This window comes from Diadema antillarum, unplaced genomic scaffold (genome assembly GCF_040938485.1).
Source record: "Diadema antillarum isolate AM-2024a unplaced genomic scaffold, OU_Dant_1.0 seq00000177_RagTag, whole genome shotgun sequence".
In the NCBI taxonomy this organism is placed as follows: Eukaryota; Metazoa; Echinodermata; class Echinoidea; order Diadematoida; family Diadematidae; genus Diadema; species Diadema antillarum.
Window position 1 is genome coordinate 492,797 of NW_027271244.1, and position 15,255 is coordinate 508,051.

Here is a 15,255-nt window from a genome sequence, read left to right on the forward strand (position 1 = left end):
CATGTACCCATCCCAAACATTTCATCTCAGGTCTCATAATGTACTACTTTATGTGGATATGAATAGCGCCCCCATGTGGTGACCTTGAGAAATTTCAACCATAACAAATAATAAGATTCTACTTGCTTATCGTTTGTGGCAAATATGAAAATGATTGGTGTATAATAAGACATATATAATGGGGATAAAGAAATTATACAGAAAAATCATGTTTTTAGCATATTTCTTATGTATTTCTTTATATTTTGGTAAATAGCGCCCTCCATGGGTGACCTTGAGAAAATTCAAATGTACAGTCATGTAGAGTATGAATTACTCTACCCATGTGCCAAATATGACGATGATACATCAAATAATAAAAAAGTTATACAGGGGGGGCACAATGTGCCCCCCCTTGGGCCTGCGAGGGGTCAAAATAGCTTGGGCTTAATAGGGTTAAAGTTTTTGTTTTCAGCATCGATCTGTTTGTGTTTGAGACGGAGGTATACATAATTGAAGTAAGATCTTGCATACGTGAAGTAAATACTGTCGTACGAAACTCTCAATCACTATACTGTAAATGACAATATTTTTGTGCAATTAATTTTTCACACTGAGCAGCTCGAAAATGTATTATCGGGTTCTTGAATTCATGCTGTGCAATTGTCAACCCATTCAAAATGTGCAGAGAAAATTGTGAATATATTTGAATGGGTCTTAGTTGCATGAAATACGCGAAAATTAATGTGCCGTGAAAATTTCCACATTTGCAATATTTCAGCAAAGATGGTCCCTGCACTCAGTGGGTATTCCTTTCTTCATTTCTTCTATTGGAAACTAACCTTCATATCAAAAGTGCCTTTTGAAAACTTCTTATCACGCAAATAGTAATTGGAAGCTCAAAATCTGACAATTAGCCAAAATGAAATGAATGTTATTTTGAAGTTTCTACAGTCATCTTAGTGCAGTGAAAACCACAGTACTACAGGAAAATCAGTCATAATTGATATGCATAAATAGGCCCAGTCAGAAGGCCTACATCCCCAGTGATAAGACCTTGTTTTATTTGTGCATATTTTACTAATTTTTTGTGTGTATATGATTACTTGTTTTGTTATCCTTGTCTCTTTTACATTTGTAATTCTTTGTGCAATTCAGTCTTGACTGCAAGATATGAATATCTATATCTATACCATTTATCTATCTATCTATCTATCTATCTATCTATCTATCTATCTATCTATCTATCATTCTTTCTTTTCTTTTTTTCAGTTTATTTGTCTATCACCCCTCAACCATAGCCATCCCCTTTAGAGTCATCAATAAAAGGTCACTTCTGGAATAATTTTGTGCAAAGAATATGATTTTACCTATTTGGTCCATAAAAAAAAAGTGATGAAGTTGGGCGTGATAGATTGTAAACCTGTGTGGCAATTGAAGTAATCTCCTCATTTAATTTTCCTAGTGTGTGACAAGCTTTGAGTTCCAGGTATCATCTCCCCACGCACATAATCACTTCACAGTTCACAATAGAGTATATCTGTATGTAATCTCTCCCCCCTTTCTATCACTATATATCTGAGTTATATCTATGATACATGATATACATTGTATGTATGTGCATATATATATATATATATATATATATATATATGCATATATACATACACACATGCACATACACACACACATACATTGACAGTCTAGAACACATTTATATGACTGTACATGAATCACATTTATTCATAGAAAGGGGCAGTAGACAAGACTAGTGACAAAAATTCCCGTTAACATTCTCGTAATATCACCAGCCATGTATTTGCGAGCATCCCTTATCATCTTTACAAATTGATTGATGTGTCAACCATGCCATCCCGAAGTGTGGAACCACCCGAAAGCTGCTCTGGATGATGCCTCCCTCTCTCTCCCTATCTCTCTTTACCCCATCATCTGAGTGTGACATCACAGACAGCGACAGCCAATCAGAGCCTGGCTATCTGTCTGCTCTCTGTTTTTATCACACTGTAACTTGTGTTGTGTGTGTGTGTGTGTGTGTGTGTGTGTGTGTGTGTGTGTGTGTGTGTGTGTGTGTATGTGTGTGTGTGTTTTGTGTGTGGGTGGAGTGGAGGAGAGTGGTGGAGGGAGAGAGATGAGCAGAGAAGGACAGAGTGAGGAGTGATGAACACATCCGAGTCAGAGCACAGTCAGTCACCAGAAGTTCTCTGGATTGGTGGCGGTTGCTACTGTGAGCAAATTTTGTGGACCTGTGCTTCCGTGTGCACATGATTGTGTGTACTGACGCAGTGGTTGCTACCAACTGGAGGAGTAATTGGTAGGCGGATTTTTCTCTCTGGTAGGCAGAAGTTTGCTCCTCTTCTAATAACCGCTTGCACTTCCACACGTTTGTTTCTCCAGATCGGCATCGTTAACATTTTCAAGTATGTGATCTTACAATGTACATTCCTTTGCACATCGTATCAAGTGAACCCTCTCCTCCCTCCTCAAGATATTATGATCATCAATTTGTTGTTGTTATTGTTGTTTCAACGATGCCATACATAGCTGTGTCACCTGCGATGGGCCCTAATTAGCACCTACTGGCAGTGGTTCCCCTAAATGTCTAATGGCTGATATGACCTTGTCGAATGCTCTACTTTAGCGGTTCTTCGTTCCCATCTGGTCGCCACATGTCCATGCAGGGAGGTTTCAGGGGCGCATCGCACATTGTGAGAGAGCTTTTACACATTTTTCACTCTCAAGTGATTGCGGCATTTAGCTTCTCTGCCATGAACGAAGGGATGTAATTAGCAGCTTTTTCTCGGATGGGTTGTGTGGTTGTAGCAAGCCAATTAGTGGATTTTTCACAGATGCTGTAAGTTTGCAGTCTGTGTTCTTGTATGTGCTTTTCTTTTGCATCATTTATTATCTTCATTAAAGCTCATTTATTGTCGTGTGTATTGAGGTCATAATGATTGCCAAAAACACCTGTCTTTGTAGATCCATGAATTTGTCAGTTGTTGAAAAAAAAATGGAAAAAAAACCCCAACATGATGGTACATGAGGTGATTAATCTAATCAAATATGCAAATTTAAGTCTTTGTTCTGACTGTAATTTACAGCCTTTTTAAGGTGTTGATTTTCATGTCTCAAATTTTGGAGTGCCTATTACAGAGCTTCTAAAGATGTGTTATAGATGTTTGTTCTAAGATAGCATGGTGTATTCCTTTGCCTTTATGCCAATTAGTTGTCTGTCTTTTTTGAAGTGTTGAAAAGTGCAAAATATTATTAATATGGCTGTCTCAATTAATTCTTTATCTCTTAAGACATTACTTTTCACCTTCTTCCATGTTATTGTGAGAGAATTAAATTCAAATAATGTTATTCAGTTTATATTTCATAATTCCTTACCAATTCCAAGCTGCACCTGAATCATTACATTGCCTAGCTTATCCCTTGGTTTTAATTTGTGATTATTGCTTTACATCATTTACGTAAGTATGAAATTACTGTCATCTGTTTTCCCTGATTCTTTCTAGGAACTTACTGTCGTAGGACAAATCTAAGGAGTGATAATCTTTAAATGGACAGACTGGCCTGGATGTATCTCACAGTTGAAAGGTAAGACCAGATACCTCTGACATATTCCTCTCTAAATTTCCTTGTTCTCCCTTTAAAAAAAGACACACACAACGTGATATGCAGTCCAGAGAAGCATCCTAGAATGCCTGCTAATTGTATTGGAAATTAGAATCTTTATGCCTGAATGGTAGTATTAGAAGATTTTAGGTACCAGTGGCCCGTTTTTGCTAATGAGAAATAATCCAGGGGAAAACTTGCCACCTCAGGCCTGTATGGTTTATGGTAACAAGTGGTACATGCTTGATGCTCCTAATGGTAACCGAATGACTGGGTGCAGCGTAAGCACATGATTGATGAAAAAGATATATTCCACTCATTGGAGGTCACATTTGAGTGAGAAATTAAAGAAAAGACAACAACAACAACAACAACAACAACAACAACTACAACTACAACTACAACTACAACTACAACTACAACTACAACTACAACTACAACTACAACTACAACTACAACTACTGCTACTACTACTACTATTTCTACTACTACTATAACTCTATATTTGAGGGTAATTACTTTAGTGCACTGTATGTGTCTGTCTATGTGTACATCTCTTTATGTGTACATTTAGCAAATTTACAAACTTGGAGACAATGTAGGCCTGCAATGTACTTTTGTTAGCAGAGGAAATATTTCGGCATATTAATGATTTCATAGATATGAGTCAAATTTGACCACCTTGAGATATATGGGGTGTATAATAAATAGTGCTTGGGCTGTTATGAGACAGCCATTTTGTTCATAACAAGAGAATTCAGGATCTGAAATTGGAGTTTGCATTTTCCAGCGTTTTCACATAATCTGGGGTGTATATCTTTTCCAGGAAGGAAATGATTTTGCCTCTTCTCTTGGAGAGCGCTACTTTTGATACAGTACTCAAGTGAATTGTAGTACAAAGAAGTAAATTTGTTCGTTAAGATCAAATGCGTGCAATCACCTCCTAAATGCAATTCCAGTGGTCATGTGAATTTACGTACTGATCGCTGCCTTTTGTAGCCTGCAACAGCACTGGGTGTACGTGTTCGTATGCCAGGTTGCCAAGTATTTCAAGGTGAAAGCAGGGGGAAGATAAGTGGCGTGTTCAGTTTTTTTTAGAGTGTTGGCGAGTGTGTAGTGAAGAGCTACCAGGAAGAAAAAATGTATAATATATGTGTACTTGACTGACTTTTCATGTTTTCACGTTTTAGGTTTCACATCATATTTGTTTCATGCCACATTCACAGAAGTAATGTAAATCTCACTGAGTTTGATGGATTAAGATCAATGCTGCTCTCATAGTTTGTCTTTCACATCCTGTTTATTCAGGCTGTCCCAAAGCTATTTTAGCCCTTTTGTGTGCCCATGCACAGGGCTTAAAGGGCATATGCCCCTTTTGCAACACCCTGAAAATTAGGTTCTTTCATAAACTGGTATATTATAGAGCTCTAGGTAATTAACCCGTTGAGGACGGTTTGATTTTGCTACAACACGCATTTCCCATAGACACCTGCCCGAGAATACTCGGGACTCGTCCTCAACGGGTTAAGACCTTTCCCTATCATGGCAGAGTAATAAACCTTCTTTATGATGGATGGGAACACAATATTATAGATTTCCAATGAATTCATTCAGACCCCGAAAAAATTCCAACTGTTATTCTCAAGACAAAATGGGAGCATATTCTCACCTAACATAGCTTAGTTTTTAATTTCTTACAAAAAAACAACAACTCTGTGGTGCTTTACAGTAAAATTTCATACACAGCGTTTGGAGACATTATTCTTCAGCCATGCAAAATTTTGTGATGTTTACAAAAGGGATGTATGATCTGTAAAGCTCCAAGCTTTATCGTCAGCATTCAGATAATCCCTCCAAACTTGGTATAGTTGTGAGTTTAATAGCGAGCCCACGCACACATGTGTAGGTGTAGCAGCGTGCCTCAGTCCAACAGACTGAAAGACCATTGAGCAAGACCATGAGAATGACACGGATTCATAGTCTCCATTCATTGGCAATTAGTGTTCAAACATCTGCGCCAGTCGGCAGTGGCAGCACTTCAGTGGTCATGTCAATCAGCGAACAAAGGGCACTATTAAAGGGACTTAATGAAGCCATTGTATGCTGCTGCGTGAATGCTAGCAATATAAATATGGAAATATATTCCCGTCCATGACTCTATTGTGATTTTCTAAAATGTCTAACTTCCTCTGGAAGGTCGGGAATAGCACTACTGTTTTTATTCCATCAGTATGGTTCTTGATCACAAAATTCAACCAACTGGGCAATTATCTTTCATGCCCCAATTTGTTTTTAAAAAAAGAAAGAAAAAAAGTATATATATATATCGTCGCTGGGGTGACAAGACCTTGTATCTGCAATTTTGGTGAAAATGACTTTTTTTGATAAATGGTTAAATAATGGGTTAAGTGATGTCCTGTCCAAATCCCAACTGTCTTACTCCAATAAAGCCATCAAGGCATGTCAAAGGAAAGGCTATCCCATTCGCCACAGTGCTTTGGAAGCCATGTTTTTTGGCTCCACTGAACATTTGACATTTGTAGATCTACGAGGTCTTGTCGCCCCAGCGACGATATATATATGTATGTATATATATATATATATCCTACTCGCAAAATATATGACATATATGGTATCCCACTGTTTGCCAATCTGAGTTATCACTGGTCACTAAAGACATTCAAAGCTGGTGTGAATAGACATTCCTAATCTGGCAGCCATGACGTTTATCTTTTAACCTGAATCATATGCCAATCTGAGTTGTCACTGGTTACTTAAGACATGCTTAAGACACTCTTCTAGCCTTGCTCTGTATTGAGATCAGTTTAAAGGGACAAGCAACATTTTTTTAAACAACTTTTTACTATTGTGAATACTCCCATTTACGTCATTGTTACTGTCAAAGTGAGCATTTGAAATTAAAAATTATATTTATATTTTTAAGTACAATTGTACATCATGCTTAGGTTAAAAATAATACAAACAGTATGGCTAGAAGTCTTATCGAATTTGGATGTGAAAGAAAAAGGTTCTGGAATTTTAAAGTGTCACATTGTTGTCAACATATTCACAATGCTGGTTGCGACCACACACACAAATTGAAAGAGGAGATAACCCTCATCCTCTAGCAACTCTCCCTTTAGTTAGTGTGCCAAAATTTTTATCCTAACTACGTTTGTGGTTGATGATTTAGCATCTGCTACAAGACTACAACAATGTAGTGGTATGGATTCATCCCATTCTTATTGATGTCAATGAAAGAAAGAAGAAAAAATTGATGAAGATTTACACATTTGATACTTGCGACTAACATCACAGATTGATGAAAATCTGAGGAAACATCAGAATTCAATACCTTTTTTTTTTTGGATAAACCTTAGCCATTCTGTCAATCTGATTTTATTCTTGTGTATCATACCAATGTAAACATTTGTGGGATTGCACTTTAAGAACTTGGGATTGTTGAATTTACCAGCAGTGCCTCAAAAACATTAGCCTCAAATTGAACTGCCATGGTAATAACTTGTACAAAATTCTTTTTTTTTCTTGATTAGTGGGTTGCAACTGTTTAGACACTATTATGTACATGTAAATAATGTACAATATATTGACTGTGTGGACCCATTATGTGACATCCAAATGATGGATTGAAAGTTGGTCAAAATATGTTTCACTTTCATTATTTCTGAAGTGTGTTCATAAATGTTCCATTTCTGTAATTTTGCAAGCACTCCAAGCCTCATGGAAAGAGCACATTAAACATTAATTGTTTAGTAGTGTATAAACCATTGAAGAAGGAAATCCAGCATACATAGTTTGGGGAAATATGAGCTCATGTTATGCATACAAGGTCAACATGGTTCTAGCATGTGCATGATCATCGCAAATGAAGAGCTCAGTTCTGACAGAAACATAACTAGCGAAAGAGAGATAGATAGATAGATAGATAGAGAGAGAGAGAGAGAGAGAGAGAGAGAGAGAGAGAGAGAGAGAGAGAGAGAGAGAGAGAGAATACAATAAAAGATGCCTGATCTCTCAGGAATCTCTACGAGATACTCAGAAATATTGTTGTATATTTCCTCCCCTTGACTTCGATGTTTTGTATGCCAATGGAAATTTGCATTGAAGGAGAAACAAAAACCTAACATCCTCAAGTATGTATGCAAGGCAAGGTTGGGGGGGGGGGGGGGGGGGGGGGAGGGGAGGGGTCTTAGAGTTGAGTCTGTATAGCAGAATTGTAAGCCAACAAACCACTGTAGTATAAGACACATGCAAGTGACATGAAAGCTTTATCACAAAAAAAAAATGCAATCAATAGTATTTTTTTCTGCTGCTGTAAATTTTACATGCTTGTTGTTGTTGTTATTCCCTGTCTGTTGGGATTGGCAGTATTCAGGAGAGAAAAATTGTGAAGAAACAGGGGCTGTGGGTGGGGAGTGGGGGGATGGGAAGATATTTTCCCCGCCAGTAAAAAAGAAAAGAAAAAAGGAGGAGTTAGAAGAAGTTTTTATAAAATGAAGATGAAGAAGGTTAGTATTGCTGGAGAGTCTGCAATTATGGATAGTTTTTTTTTCTTCCTTCTTCACATAACTTGTGATAAAAATTGAATGATTGATCTTACAAAGAGCTACAACGACAAAAATGAGAAAGAAAGAAGAGAAAGATATGAATAATTTCATGAAGATGAAGAGCTAACCTTCACTTGTTTACCTCAGGCTCTGATTTTATCTAAGGAATACTTCATCATGGCTGTGCGCTGGGAATAAGTCTTGAAATATTCAGCCTTGGCCGTTGTCATTGTTACCTTAGGGTATGGCAGAATTTGTAATACCATAGATATATGTGTGTATATATATGTGTGTATATATCTATATATATATTTCTATTGAACTTTCTATCTATTCATCAATCTATCTCTCCAGTTATCTCCATTTCTTTAGATATATCATTTTGCCTTTGATTATCTCCATGTTATGTTTGTGTACATTCATCTATACCTCTGTCCAGTCTTTATCTAGATTGGTGAAAAATTATACCAATGTGATTTCCCTTGCTGGTCTATCTTTTATGTTTCATCTTTTTTGTTCTACATCATTCAATTTCTATGCTTGCCTTCTTTTAATGTAATGACTTTGGAGACAAGAATATGCAATATTCTCAAGGCATCATGGGCACATATTGATAATCAAGGGGGCAACATAAACTGAATTTATTCGATTTGATCTGATAATTGTTTATTGAAACAAACATGCAAAGTAGTAGCCCGAAGATGAAGTTATAATACATCACATTGAAAAACATATCAATTACATTTACATCAAACAACATGCACTGTATAAACATTTCAACAATGACATAACAAATACACAGCATCATATCAAAACAATTAACAGTTCATACCGATTATTATACAAAATTGGGAGTCATCCGTGATGACTCCCAATTTCTAATCTTGGTGTAATTTTTTCAATGATGATGATGATGATGATGAAGAAAGTGATACAAATGTTAATGATTGTAATAATGGTAATGACTGTAATAGTGATAATGAAAATAATGATGATATTATACATGATTATCTATAGCATTTTGTGTATGTATCCATAATGTATATAGATAGATAGATAGATAGATAGATAGATAGATAGATAGATAGATAGATAGATAGATAGAGATAGGTAGATAGATAGTAGATGAATATGTAGATAGATATAGATATATAGTTAGATAGATAGATACAATTTAAGTATAATTTTGCGATACACCATGCTGATCTATTTTCTCTCATCACAAGTCTGGTGATACAGATATCTGTTGCTCAGCATGGAAGTAGGAAAAGACGACCCTTTTACATAATGGAGTCAAAAGGGTGTAAGAAATTGATGGATCTCTGGTAGTTTGCGTTTTCTTGTTGAATATTTTAAAGAACTAAGCCCCCCCCCCCCCCCCCCCACTCTCGATTCCATTGAAAAGGAGGCATTAAATCTGCCATTAGTAAGGCATAGATTCTTGCCTTGGAATGATGGAACTATTTTTGGATTGCACAGTGGAATAAAGTCAAATTATTCAATTGCTGCATATTACTTGGTTAGTTTCTGAACGTGAAAGCCTTACACCAAATTCTTCTGTCGTAAGATATTTCTATGTTTAGCAAAGCTGTATATGAAGGCTGTATATATGAGTAAATTCTTCTTTTTTTATTGATGGTCCATTCAGGCCACCAAAGTGATACAGTTTCATATTCTGGTGGCATTGAAAGGGGTATGTACCATGATAATGATGTGAAAATTAGCAAGTATAATGAAGAGCTTCAAATAAATGTGCTGTGACTAGGAAGTAATATTTGGATACAAAAAAAAAAATAAAGCAATTACGAACCATGACAATTGTCTGACTACTGACAGGTATGATAAAGGACTTCTAATACTATGTTCTGTGAAGAAGTCCACTAAGTTTTTCATATTCAATACTGAAATGAGGCAAAAACACAACTTTTTGATGGCATCACATATTCATGAAATGATGGCATATTTAGAATAGGGGTATACCTGCTTCACTTTCTAGATAATTACAATCTGGCTGTGAACAAAAACAGTTTGCCCAAATTCTCCTGTGGCGACTAGTGGCAATTTGGGAACCCTTATCGTGGCAGCTGTGGTAACGAAAATTCATGCAGTTATCAAGCCATTAGCTTTAAGTTATTTTTCCCTATTCTGGATGACAAAAACACATGAAATCAATTTTTACACTCACATTTGTATGTATGTATGTATGTGTGTGTGTGTGTGTGTGTGTGTGTGTGTGTGTGTGTGTGTGTGTGTGTGTGTGTGTGTGTGTGTGTAGACCAAGTGGGCCACCAAAACATATCATTTTGTAAAGATGGTGGCCCGACATCTATTGCTTGTGGCCCTTGACTACGAAGTCACTGCTAATGCTGAGCCATGTCAATACTCATATTCATATGATTTATGTATTTCATACAAATCTCTGCATAAATATATGCAGAGTTACAACAGTACATTTTTATAGCATAATTATATTGTTATTGTGTAGTACTTTTTTAACATTTCTGATGATTGAATCTGTATCTAGACTGAATATTTCTTCATACCGTTAGCACAAGCTCCCTGTTTCCTCCTATACACAGGCAAATGCTCATAAATGCAATGTCACGTATAATTACATGTGTGTGTGGGTGAGTGTACGTCATAAAACAATTAGATCACGTCAAGCTCCCCCCCCCCCCCCCCCCCTTAAAGCAACCATTCTCAGGTGCAGAAAACACCTGTGTTATGTCATCTCGTTATGTCTGGAATGCATCACCTTGCCTCTATGAAATGAACCTGTACCAGATGGGGAAATTAACCTTTTTAGCAAGCCAGGGGACACCACATTTCACAAATTAATGTACTTTGCTGGGGAGTGCGGACAGGCTTTTGACTGATTCTCTCAGCTGTTTATTAGCTCCCCTGATACCTAATTTCTCATAATCTAATAAATTCGATAAAATCACACAAAGCTATGCTTCATCTGATCATACGAGTCCACACATAAACCTTTGCCATAGAGTGAGAATTTCTTTCTTTTTTCCTAGTCGTAGCTTTCTAGAGAAGAACTGATGAATGACGTACATGGTGACATGCAGTACTCGTGTAGCAACCTAACCAACTTCAGATTTTTTCATTGTATTTTTTATTTTTCATTCATTTTTTTTATAGTTGGGGGAAGTGGTGTAGTGGGAACGTATAGAGTACAAACCATCTGTATGAGAGAATTTCATCTTTTCATCTCATAAATCAAGACTCTCAATTTTCTTGGGTCTCATTTTGTGGAGGTAGATGATGAGAATGCCAGTGATATGTCCCCTTTATTCTCTTTCTATCAATATTTCTACCACATTCATCCCTGCAGAGAAAGTATGTGATATTATGAATTCTTCTTTTTGTCCATCTGTAGGCAAAAGCATTCTTTTGTATTGCTTTTCACATGTGCTTTAACATAGCACAGTTTGAGAATGCTGCTGCTCAGAGGATTAAAAGGGTGGAGATAGGAGTATAGGATATGTAACAAGAAAAAGGAAAAGACATCTTTTAAAGTTTCTATAGAGAGAAAGTGAAGTAGTGTCTAAAGAATGAATAAAAACAAAAACTAAAAATATGCATTAAATCCAATGCAAATGCTGTATGACAAATGGGAAAGTATTTTTATATCACATTATTTTATATTGTGAATGTTCTATAGGTAACAATGAGTGTAGTATCAAGTGATATACATATGTACTTTACTTTTCCATGATTAGGGAAAGGTATTTGAAATATTGGGATTTTTTTCTACAGATTAGGATTTTACTATCACTTATTATACTCTTAGAACATAATTGTAGGGCTTTTAACTTTCATCTTTCCCCAAGTGGCCAGTCAGACCGCTTAGGCAGGAGATAAGTGTACGCATGGAAAGATATTCTATGTACAGTATGTATGATGGCTGCTCTGAAGCTAAATAATCTATCTGAATGAGATAATAAATGTTTCAACTGGGATGGCTTTTGTAGAGGAATTCACTTTCACCAACAATCATTTAATGTATAGACTGGCATTTCATATACAGTGGAACCTCTTTATAGCGGCCACCCAAGGGAAACAACAAAAGTGATGGCTATGGACAGGTCGTGGCCATATTGAATTTCAGCACTTGCATTGTATAATAGCATAATATACCAATGTCATTCTTTAAAAAAGAACAGAAAATAACTTTGTATGAGCAGCTACAATATGGGGATATTTTTTTGGTACAATTTTCTTCAGTTTATTTATACATTTTTTTGGTACAATTTACTTCAGTTTATTTATACATTTTTTTTGGTCTTGTTTTTGCCTCCACCCTCCAATAGGTTCTTTTGATTTTTGAAGTGACATTTTCGGCCTGAGGAACTGCACTAGTTCATACCAGTTTGCATGAATGGGGTTCACAAGTGAGTTTGAAAGGATTTTGGTAATGTGTGAAGCTGGCGTAAACAACAAACAATTCCCAGACAAGTATCCCATTGTCCTTATTCAAAGTGATTTTAATCACTAATTAGTTGGCATTTTGGTGAAATTATAAAATGTTATTAGGAGCCCTCTTTGCCTTTGTAGCATCTATTCAGGGTGGCATTACCAAAGCCTAGATATAGTTAAGTTAGCGGTAAGACGGCTTTTCACGGCGAACAGCTGCATTCATTTTGTCAGTCATGTCTGTGTGATTGTGACTGACCTAGGACTCGGTAGAATTCACGCAGTGAATGTAAAAGCCAACGTATTCATGGCTGATTTTACGGCTCAGCTAAATTTTTGTGGCTGCTATATAATTCATGCAATAAACGTAAAACCAACATATTCATGGCTGATTTTGCGGTTCAGCTAAATTTTTGTGGCTGCTATACGTAGGTAGATACTTACCACGGGATAAAAAAATGAGTGGCCGCTGGCCGCGTTAGGCAGTTGACCGCTATATAAAGGGTCTATAATACAGCAATTTCATATGGGCAGGGAATAACTTTCCTGGTATCGCATCGCAATTTGCTATGCATTTTTACATCACTGCTACACAAACTGACTTTTGTGTAGCAGTTTTCTTCCATAAAAGTGTACAGGATACCATTTGAAATATTGTTCATCAGGTGAAATTGCTAATCAAATTTGAGTTGGAAAATTATTCCCTGATGGGGGATTTTTCAGTGGCCACTGTAAGCAGGTAGCCACTACAAACAGGTGGCTGCTTAGACAGGTTTGACTGTATTTGTTTCTCCATGTTAACAGGGAGGTGGAAAGAGAGTATTCTAGGTGCAAATAAAGATGAGTCCTCTCTGTTTACAGGAGTGAGACATACAGATATTCTCTGCATGTATCTCTCACAAAGCCTTCTGCCATGTTGCCTATGGGGGAAATGTGTATAGCAAGGAACCAGACCTGTACCATGGCAAGCCTCCATGGCCACATGTACCATCCTAGTTCTCTTTCCAATTTTGTTTTAATATCTTCGCCCCCCCCCCCCCCCCCACCTCCTGTGGCATATATGCATGGGTGTGAGTATGAATCCTTCTCTGGGTGGCTGCAAGACAGGTAATATTTCAAAGCGGGCTGCTTTGAAGCACAGACCTAATTTTGATGGAGATGCATCTCGTCTGCCAACAAAAAAATGTTTTTTTTTTTTTTGGTTGCTGTTGTTGTTGTTTTTTGCCTGAGTGTTTGAACATCTGTGGAAAATGGCCGTATCACAAGATAATAATCATTAGATGTGCATAGTTGGCAGTTGCGCCCTCAATATTGCTATTTCTCAGAATTTTATCAGCCACTGGATGACGAGCAGGCACATTTCTGGAAACATGCTTGCTTGGCTGTGACAATAAGATTTTTGCCTAGCAACCAGTTTGTCAGACGAACTGTAATGAAAGCGGTAGCCGCTACTTGTGCTGAGCGATTTGTAGTGCCATGGGGGTTGGTGGGATGAGGTGGGGTGGGGTGGGGAGAGGAGGCCCTGTGTGCAACCTTTAATTGTCCTCATCAAGAATGATGAATGGATTGCTGTTGGGAACACTTTAGTCGTCTGGTATGAGATGTCATGCCGACAAATCCAAGAAATTGAGCAATTAGGCTGCAGGGAAAGAACTCTCCCTTTCATACTCTCGATGGTGGGTTCTTGCGCTTTCGGCAACCAAGCAGACATTGGCGTTGAATGAGCATCGCTAAATTCTGGTCAGAGTAGTTCAAAATGCTGATTAAAGTTTTCATATGATGATGATGATGATGATGGTGGCGGTGACTCATTTGCTGAGGTGCTGCACAATGCCCCAAATTGCTTTACCAAGTCTAATTGCAGTTCTTCACAAAGGGTGTGTTCACACGTGGTCAGCTGATGATTAGAATTGCATATTAGTTGTGTACTGTTGCTAGTTCATGTAGATATGCAGTGTCATGCAGTGCAGTACAGTTGCTATACCGGTAAGTTATATATTTTACAATGTTAATTAATATGTCAATTTCCCTTGATATGTTCAGTACAGTGTTTAAAAGTACAAGCAAATTACGGTCTTGAATCTGCACTTTGAAAATCAAGGTTAAATTTTCTCCTAGACCATATCACCATATAGAAAAGGATTACCCCTTGAAACAAGAAACAAATTATGCATATGATATATTGATAAATTGAAATAGCATCATGAAAAGTCATGATGATTTTCATCCAACTCATTTTTTTCCAGCAATCTCTTCAAACTGACATTCTCCTTGCTGTTTCTTTTTTTCATACATGAAATGTTGCAAATCACACCTTATCATGCCAGTATCATCATCTTTAAGATAATTCTAACGCTATTTGGAGCATGATGTTCATACACTGCACTGCAGACAGACAAAGTGAACTCTTCCATACATATGCAAAGGAACAAAAACCACCAACTGAAAACATCGCAAAACATTAACAAATTTGAAACTGTATATAGGGAGTTTGACCAAAGAAGTTTGCCGTCATCCAGTTGGCTGTAAGTTTATTCTAAAGTACCTTAATGAGGCCATGTAGGATGATATGCTGGTATTCAAACACTCTGATCTTACTGACAGTTTCTCTAATTACAACATTTTTTTTTTTTTTTTGGGGGGGGGA

At 37.0% G+C, this 15,255-nt stretch overlaps 1 long non-coding RNA gene across 1 annotated transcript in view; it reads left to right on the forward strand.

Moving 5' to 3' along the window:
- The first annotated feature begins 2,215 nt into the window (after window positions 1-2,215).
- The window catches only part of LOC139728393 (uncharacterized), a 65,678-nt gene continuing 52,638 nt past the window's right edge, over window positions 2,216-15,255 (forward strand). The window contains exons 1-2 of the long non-coding RNA XR_011710804.1: window positions 2,216-2,332; window positions 3,516-3,597. This is a non-coding gene — a long non-coding RNA (uncharacterized lncRNA). The remainder of the gene's footprint in view (window positions 2,333-3,515; window positions 3,598-15,255) is intronic.